The sequence below is a fragment of the Salarias fasciatus genome, chromosome 3 (genome assembly GCF_902148845.1).
Source record: "Salarias fasciatus chromosome 3, fSalaFa1.1, whole genome shotgun sequence".
Taxonomy (NCBI): Eukaryota; Metazoa; Chordata; class Actinopteri; order Blenniiformes; family Blenniidae; genus Salarias; species Salarias fasciatus.
The window spans coordinates 1,526,128-1,535,527 of NC_043747.1; the positions used below are offsets into that span (position 1 = coordinate 1,526,128).

The window sequence follows — 9,400 nt, forward strand, 5'->3', positions numbered from 1 at the left end:
ATGTCGTAGAGAGATCAAACCAACACTCACGCGTTTGTCTCATCGAGATCTAAAATTCACGCGCTGACACACCTGACCTAAATCTAACAGGAAGTGCGCTATTTCCCTTTCAAAGTAAAATTTTGCTCAAAATCAATCCTCATGAAAAAATTACCTCCTCCAAGACCGTTTGTCCACATACGAGTCACGTGACGTGATAGAGGACAAATTTTTCTACAAAAGTTGTGAACAACTTTGTCAAAAGTCTTACGGTGTGGATTTTATTAGCGTTCAAAGTTGGAAGGCTGAAATCCTGCCTTGCTCCGGCCCTCATCCGTTATAATGGGGAAAAAACGGAAAAAGTTGCCTTTTTTCAGCACCTCGAACAAGCGTCGAGTGTGGCTAAACCGTGACTCCTATCAACAAACCGAGCACACGTAAAGCCTCACCAGGTTCCCCCGAACAAGATGTTGTAACATAAGTGGGGAAAATATCATGTTATATGTACGTTTTCACAGGTATGAAAAGGTGTGCGCTCTGCATTTTTTTTGCTCTCGGTTATAATGGAGCCGGATGGGGAAAAATCTTGCGCTTCTCACAAACTGAGGCCTCTGCAGTCCAAACTAAAAGTCTGACTGCTCTGAAAGCCTCACCAACTGAAAGACAACAAATTTTCCAATCAAACGTGATATTTTTTGTTCAATTTTGCCACACAGGAAAGGAACAAGGAGCAGTTGTTTCCCAAACAGAAACTTTTATTTTCTCCTCCCTCCACTCTAACGGACATGACCATATATGGGCATACGGTGCAGTTACACAACTGACAGCAGCTGTCAATCACACTCTGACACTCAGTGCCTTCATTCAGTGACTGTCAAAACCAGATGGGAGAAGCTAACAGCTCCATGTGAATGGATGGGACATGCTAACAACTCCATGTTAGTGGATGACAGATGCTACCAGCTCCATGTTAGTGGATTGGACATGCTAACAGCTCCATGTTAGTGGATGGGACATGCTAACAGCTACATGTTAGTGGATGGGAGCTGCTAAGAACTCCATGTTAGTGGATGACAGATGCTAACAGCTCCATGTTAGTGGATTGGACATGCTAACAGCTCCATGTTAGTGGATGGGACATGCTAAGAACTCCATGTTAGTGGATGAGAGATGCTAACAGCTACATGTTAGTGGATGGGAGCGACTAACAACTCCATGTTAGTGGATGACAGGTGCTAACAGCTACATGTTGGTTGATGGGAGATGCTAACAGCTACATGTTAGTGGGTGAGAGATGCTAACAACTCCATGTTAGTGGATGAGAGATGCTAACAGCTGTATGTTAGTGGATGGGAGATGCTAACAGCTACATGTTAGTGGATGAAAGATGCTAACAGCTACATGTTAGTGGATGGAAGATGCTAACAACTCCATGTTAGCCGATGACAGATGCTAACAGCTACATGTTAGTGGATGGGATATGCTAACAGCTACATGTTAGTGGGTGAGAGATGCTAACAACTCCATGTTAGTGGGTGAGAGATGCTAACAGCTATATGTTAGTGGATGGGAGATGCTAACAGCTACATGTTAGTGGATGGGATATGCTAACATCTCCATGTTAGTGGGTGATAGGTGCTAACAGCTACATGTTAGTGGATGGGAGATGCTAACAACTCCTTGCTAGTCGACGGGAAATGCTAACAACTCCATGTTAGTGGATGGGAGATGCTAACTACTCCATGTTAGTGGATGGGAGATGCTAACAACTCCATGTTAGTGGATGGGAGATGCTAACACCTCCCATGTTTGTGAGTGAGACATGCTAACAGCTGCATGTTAATGGATGACAGATGGTAACAGCTCCATGTTAGTGGATGGGACATGCTAACAACTCCCATGTCAGTGGGTGGACGTCGCAGTCGTGGACTGGCAAGGAGGCTCGGTCCCGACCAATGCCGCTTGCGGCTTTAATTATACTGACCTACCAAGTAAACGCAAATTTGACCCCCTAGACATGCACGAAAACTCACCAAATTTGGCACACACATCTTGACCGGCGAAAAATTTTATAAAATGGGAAGATTATCCCCATCTGTTCTCTAGCGCCACCAAGAAACAGTAAAATTGTCGCCACGGCCCGAAGCAACGTCGTAGAGAGATCAAACCGACGTTGACGTGTTCGTCTCATCAAGATCTACATTTCACGTGCTGACACCCCTGACCTAAATCCAACAGGAAGTGCGCTATTTCCCTTTCAATGTAAAATTTTGCTCAAAATCACGCCTCACGAAAAAATTATCTCCTCCGAGAAAGTTTGTCGTACAGACATAAGAGTCACGCGACATGAAAGAGGACAGTTTTCTCTATAAAAGTTGTGAACAACTTTGTGAAAAGTCTAACGGTGTGGATTTTATTAGCGCTCAAAGTTGGAAGGCTGAAATCCTGCCTTGCTGCGGCCCTCATCCGTTATAATGGGGAAAAAAAAGAAAAAAGTCGCCTTTTTTCAGCACCTCGAACAACTGGAGATTGTGGCTATACTGTGACTCCTATCAACAAACCGAGCACACGTAAAGCCTCACCAGGTTCTCCCGAACAAGATGATGTTACTTAAGTGGGGAAAATATCATGTTACATGTATGTTTTCACAGGTATGAAAAGGTGTGCGCTCTGCATTTTTTTTGCTCTCAGTTATAATGGAGCAGGATGGGGAAAAATCTTGCGCTTCTCACAAACTGAGGCCTCTACGGTCCAAACTAAAAGTCTGACTGCTCTGAAAGCCTCACCAACTGAAAGACAATAAATTTTCCTATCAAACGTGATATTTTTTGTTCAGTTTTGCCACACAGGAAAGGAACAAGGAGTAGTTGTTTCCCAAACAGAAACTTTTATTTTCTCCTCTCTCCACTCTAACGGACATGACCATATATGGGCATACGGTGCAGTTACACAACTGAGAGCAGCTGTCAATCACACTCTGACACTCAGTGCCTTCATTCAGTGACTGTCAAAAGCAGATGGGAGAAACTAACGGCTCCATGTTAGTGGATGGGACATGCTAACAACTCCATGTTAGTGGATGGGAGATGCTAACAACTGTATGTTAGTTGGTGACAGATGCTTACAAGTTCATGTTAGTGGATGACAGATGCTAACAGCTCCATGTTAGTGGATGGGACATGCTAACAGCTACATGTTAGTGGATAGGAGATGCTGGCAACTCCATGTTAGTGGATGGGAGATGCTAACAACTCCATGTTAGTGGATGAGAGATGCTAGCAGCTACATCTTCGTCGATGGGATATGCTAACAAGTTGCATGTTAGTGGGTGGATGTCTCAGTCGCGGGCCGGCAGAGAGGCTTGGTCCCGACCAATGCCGCTTGCGGCTTTAATTATAATATTCTTTCTTACTTGTCCTCATAATGTTATTTAATTTATTTTTATATTTTTTATACTTTTCATCTGCCTCTATAGTTTGATGCTTTAAGAATTGCCTGTATAATAAGTTTTTCTTTTTACAGGCATTTTGCAGCCCCTTTGTGACCCATGGACTATATGTGTGTTTTTGAATAACACTGTATTTCTTAATAGGACAATATTTGTCATATAATGTATTGAATATACTTAGAAATTTGTCATGTGCCTTATCAATATCTTTCTCTTTATAAACCACATTCCAGTCCTGTGTCATTAAGTCATTTTTTAGTGCCATCATGGCCTCTTCTGTTTTCACTCTTATATATTTGTAATTTTTGGTATTCTTCTTCCTACTATAGTTATAGTAATATACATTAGAAATAGGCAGATGGTCACTAATATCAGTTAATAGTAGTCCGCTCTCTGTATTATTTTCCATGATGTTAGTGAATAAACTATCAATTAAGGTGGCACTGTGACAAGTGATCCTGCTAGGTCTGGTGATAGTAGGATACAAACCCATACTAAACATTGAGTTTATGAAGTCATCTGTCATTTTATGTTTCTTTGGATTTAAGAGGTCGATGTTAAAATCACCACAAATGTACATGAACTTCTGTGTTGATTTTATGAACATATTTTCCATCCACTCTTTGAAGACTTCAATGCTTGAAGTCTTCAAATCCCTCGATTTTCTCACCCAGAAAATCGAGGGATTTTTTGATGTCCTCCATCTCCTCGATCGTTGGAATTTTCTTGGGTGGCATCACGTCTTGTTGTTGTTACGCGGCCAGCTGGTAGCCTCGCCAGCTAGTTTAGCTAGGTAGCTTAGCTTGGCTGACCCAGCTACCGGCTTCGCCGGCTTTCCAATGTCTGTCTTCCTCAAATTGGTGTCGCAATACAGTCCGTGGTCAAAACCGGTCGTCTCCACCATTCAGTCCGAGGTCCGTAATCCAAATCAGTTGTCGGTATGGAAAAAAATGTTCATAAACCAGGGACGATACACGGAGTAAACACAAGTGACAGCAGCAGCGACCCAGAAGCTGAAACTGAGCAGTGATGCCAAGTCAAATCACATGAAGACCTGCAGAATAAGCTTCTAAAGGTATTCCTAAACTCAAGAAATAAGTTCTGAAAAAGAGAAACTCCACTTCAATCAATCAAGCAATCAATCAATTTATTTTTCTATAGCCCAGTATCACAACAACAGTTGCCTCAGACGGCTTCAAGATGTTACATTGGTTGGTAAAAATAAAAACAGTGAATAAGCATAATGTTAATATGTCAACTTCACAGTAACGAAACAAAATGAAGCAACCACCGCCTTAGACCCTCACATCCGGCAAGAAAAAACTCCAAAAACACAGTGGGAAAAGAAGAAATCTTGGGGAGAACCACAGTATGGAGGGATCCCACTCCCAGGGACGGACAGCTTTGGCAACAGCTAGCAACACTTCTTATTTGATAATAATTCTCAACACAAGAGTATGGCAAAACAAACTTAGATTCAATAATATTCCTCAGGTTCAGTCAAATGTTGATGTTCAATCCTATTTACAAATCACAAGTTTACACATCTTTGCTCTGAGAATATTCCGTCCAACATTCCATCTGTTTCCCATTGCAGTTCTTTTTTTTGTTGTTGTTTTTTTTTTTGTCTTTTCCCCTTGTCCTGTTCGGGGGATACAGTCAGGTCAGCACCAATCCAAGTCGGCCCTGGCCAACTCGGCACCGCCCCCGGGATACAGTCAAGTCGGCATCAAAGCCAAGTTGGCATCAAGCCAAGTCAGCCTCGCAGGGGAGGCTTTCAAGTAGCCGAGTTGGTCGGTGTCGACTTGACTGTAAGCTGTTTACCAACTCAGCCAAAAGCCTCTTTTTCTTTTAATCACGATGCGGCTGCGGCGCAACGATTTGCACAGTTTTTTGACGTCCTGTTTAAACCGAGTAGCTTAGCTACGAGCGCTTAGTGGCTGTCTGGTCATGTGACCGGTCCCCAAGGCATTCTGGGAATCGTAGTTCAACGAAGCCGACTGCAGCGCGACGATTTGCACAGTTTTTTTTGTGCTGGCTGCGCCACTTCTCCTCACGTAGCAGGCGGGAGACTGGAGGACAAACGGTGTGATTATGGTGACTGACAGGTTAGAGGTGGATAACTTAGCTGGAGTTTCATGTTTGGCGTTCTGTTTGAACCGAGTAGCTTAGCTCCAAGCGCGCAGCTCGAGCGGCTGTCTGGTCATGTGACCAGATCATGTGACCAGGCGGCGTTTGATCAAACCAGTCGCCTTTCATTGTAATTATAAAACTGCAAATCGTCGCGCCGCAGCCGGCATCAGCGCCAGGATTTGCACAGTTATAATTATAATGAAAGGCGACTGGTTTGATCAAATGCTGCCTGGTCACATGATCTGGTCGGGGTCATCCCTATGTTCCCCGGGTCCAATGTTCCCCACTGTGTCATAGCGCACTCGGATGTAGGTTTTTTTGTTGTTTGTTTTTTTGCCGCGGCGAGAGCGCAGATTTGGATTTGCACCAACCTAGTTGATGTAAACAACAGTGAAATATAATAAAATATTTAATAAAAATTAACAAAAATTTAAAGAAAAAAATTTGAGGAGTCTGTGCCTTCAGAGCGGGCAGAGCGGACGTATAATGAAACTTTTCCTAATCACAGCTAAACATGTTTTTATTCTGGTGTAAACTATCTATCCAATCTGTGGACAAAAACAATGATTTAAGATATTTAGTGATTTAAATAAGCAGCTTGTGTTTGTTACACTATCTGCTCAAAAAAACAAAACAAAAAAACAAACACAAAACAGAAAGAATCACACACATGAATAAGCTGTCTGATTATCAAATGCGGAGGTCAATTTCTAAGACATTTAACTATGTTTCCCTCCTCCGTACTGTAGAACTTAAATTTTCTGACAGGCTCATCACAGTCCTCGCAGTCTGCTGCGTGCACGAGAGAGGGGTTGGGGTTTACGCTGACGGAGATGCCGAAATGAATAAATGACCTGAGGGAGTCTTCCGACCGCCGCTGTCGTTCAGGGAACGTGTTTCTGAGGGGCCGGTCGGTGAGGGTCCAGCTCCGTCTGCGTGGGCTTGGTTGGTGACGGTCCAGCTCCGTCAGGGGTGGTTTTAAGTCCCACTGGGGCTGGTCCCTCAGGGATTGGTTGTTTCTGACGGGCGGGCCGGAACCTTAATTGGTTCCCACTCAGACTGTCTTTAAAGGGGGACTCCCAGTGATGCAGCTTCCTTTGCGGACTTGTGCTGACACACGCTCGCAGTGAGGAAGCGTGCTCTGTCGACCGGGACAAAACAAGTTTGTTTCAGAGTTTCTTAGCTCACACTTTGGAGCACTTCGCTCGCTGTTTTACCAAAGTTGTGCATTTTCTTTTTCCCCCAGACAAAATGACCAGGCCTAAGCACCCGGTGGCCTGTCCCCTGTGCGCCAAGAGGCTGAACTGCATCGCCTTGCACATCAGACACGTCCACCGCGTCAACAACAGAGAAGAGAGAGTGATATTGTGCGATATGGCGACGGGGAATTTTTTGATACCGGCCGGGAGCTGCCCAGTGCCGGGCTGTGGAGCCTCGCCCCTCCACGTGAGAAAACACGTCCTGAGTTCGCACCGCGAAATGACCACCAAAGCCAAATGAGAGCTGCTGCTCAGGTCCAGCCGGAAAGCGGCCGTGGATCGGTTAGCCATTCCGAGGGCCACCGGTCCCTGTCCACCGATGGTCTTGCGCCTGGACCTGACCCGCCCCGATCAGGCCAGCAACGAGGCGGAGCCCCGCGCCAGTCCGGAGAGGCAGGCCGGCCAGGAGCCGGAGCCCCAGGCCAGCCCGGACACCACCTCTTCCGAGAGCCGACGCCCCAGGCCGCACCACGCCCGGGAGGAGATGCCAAGCACCATACCGTGGTCATTCCGTCATCGAGACGCCATCCGAGAGAATATTGATCAGCTCGTCAGCCAGTCAAATGATGAAGTTTGTGGATACTCACTCTGAAAGAAATGCCTCTGCTTTCTCTGCACATGACTTTCGTTCTTTCTTACAGCCCGAGGAGCGGAAGGTGGAGGTGCACCTGACTCTGCAGAGCCTCTTCCAGGAGCGGAAGCGCGGCAGCCCCGTCACATCATTCCCTTCCCTCCCGGAGTCGGTGGGTCTTCACGACATCTGACTTTTAATGCTGGAAATGTGAATGTAAGAGATAGTTTTACCTATTCATTTGGAATTCTCTCTCCCAATGCAGGGGACTATCTGGACGCGTACCAGGACTACATATTCCGGCCGGCTGGCACTCCCAAAGTACGTGAAAATTAAATCACCCATGCCACCAGGGCAAGGATATTCATTGCCTTCATGATGACCGGCTGGGATGGGTCCCGATACTGGGACTGGGCGTTTCTAGCAAACGCCCAACACCTGAGGCGGTGAGTTTGCGTGGCTATTTTACACACCGTGTTAGAGTCGGGCTTGTTCACGGTTGTGTTCCCACAGCTTCACCATCGTTCTCGAGGCTGTGGGGAAGAAGGTGACCACGGTCGCCATGTATCTGGCCAACGCACTCTCCTTCGCCACGTACTTCCAAAGCATGCCGCCCCCCAACAGCCGCGTCCCCGGGCGCCTGATGCGAACTGTCATCAACAAGCTGCAGAAAGCCAACTGTGACCTGAGCCGCCTCATCTCAATCCACCAGCAGAAAGTCAAAGCTCAGAAGTACCGCCACCTGGAGGATCTCATGAGGTGCCTGGATCTAGCCAGAGCCAGGATGACATCGCTGCTTGGTCAGTATTCGATGTCACACACCTTCACAGCCTCCTCCATCCGTCGCTGCTCCCTGACCATGCACCTCCGTGTAGATGCGGTGGAGTGGGCCCCGTTCACCTGCCGCCGAGCGAGGTATGATCTCCTCGGGCACATGGCAGCCTACCTTGGAGCCCTCTACGGTCACAGGTCCGGGGTGCTGACCAACATGACCGTGAAAGAGGTCTTAAGCGCCGCCAGGGACGAGGACATCGGCTACTTGGTTGACGTGAGAGTCCCCCCTGCCCTCTCTCTGGCGGAGAGCTTCATCCACACGCACTCGGTGGTTTTTAACTCTCATCCATCGGTGTCCAGACACAAAACGGTGGCCACGTACAGCGTAGCACAGATATATCTCAACGCCGAGGAGTATGGCTGGTGTCGGCGATGGATCGAGCTTTTGTACCGCTCGCCAGAAATCCGTACTTTTTCAGTGGGTTCGGCAGAGGACCAGCAAAGGACCTCGTGAGGCATATGCTGCGGGCCTGGAAGTCCATGGGGCTCCACCGAAGCACCAGCTTTCTCGACCTCCGCACCGCTGTTTGCACCTACATGAGTCAACCTGTCAGCCAGCCTCCCGTCTCACACACACACTCGTCGTTTACCCGTGTCTCTTCTCTGTTTCCAGAACTTTGAGAAGAACCAAGACCCATTAGTCAGAGACAGTGTAGCCAAATTCATATGCCACAGCGTGGCCACACAGGAGCGCTTTTACGTGCTCTATCAGACGGTCCAGAGGGCCCGTAAGATGCGCCAGTGCTTTGTAGCACTCAGCTGCCAGGAGAGGCCCTCTGATGATCAGCCAGGAACCTCGGCTGAGGCACAAGCCTCACCGTTGCAGGGGCGTCAGGTCACCGTCACCCTGCAGCGGCTGTCCTCCCGGGTCTTGGAGCCATTCAGGGGACAGACTTCGGACACGGCCGGAGATAGCATCCACGACCGCCATCCATGCACCACAACCAATGAATGAGTAAAATCATCCAACAATACACAAGGTGTGATTCATTTGTTTAAGACCGAGGCATTTTATCCAGCTCCGGGGGCGTCTTGATGCTCTGGTTGCCCCTGGTTCTCCCTCTATAGGGAGGCCCGCCCCGGGTGCGCCTCCACTGGGCATCCAAGCTCCAGAGCATTCCCCTGAGAGGGAAGCTCCAGGCCTGTCCCAGCGGGTCACCGTGGGGTCCACTCCCC

At 47.6% G+C, this 9,400-nt stretch overlaps 1 long non-coding RNA gene across 2 annotated transcripts in view; it reads left to right on the forward strand.

Annotated features, from left to right (window-relative positions):
* Positions 1-287: 287 nt before the first annotated feature.
* LOC115385873 (uncharacterized) overlaps positions 288-9,400 on the forward strand; it is an 18,781-nt gene continuing 9,668 nt past the window's right edge. Inside the window, exons 1-2 of one of the 2 annotated variants that reach the window (XR_003931198.1) lie at positions 288-315; positions 7,529-7,532. This is a non-coding gene — a long non-coding RNA (uncharacterized LOC115385873). Of the gene's footprint in view, positions 316-2,419; positions 2,448-7,528; positions 7,533-9,400 lie in introns of those variants that run through there. The other variant, XR_003931197.1, reaches the window with a different exon arrangement.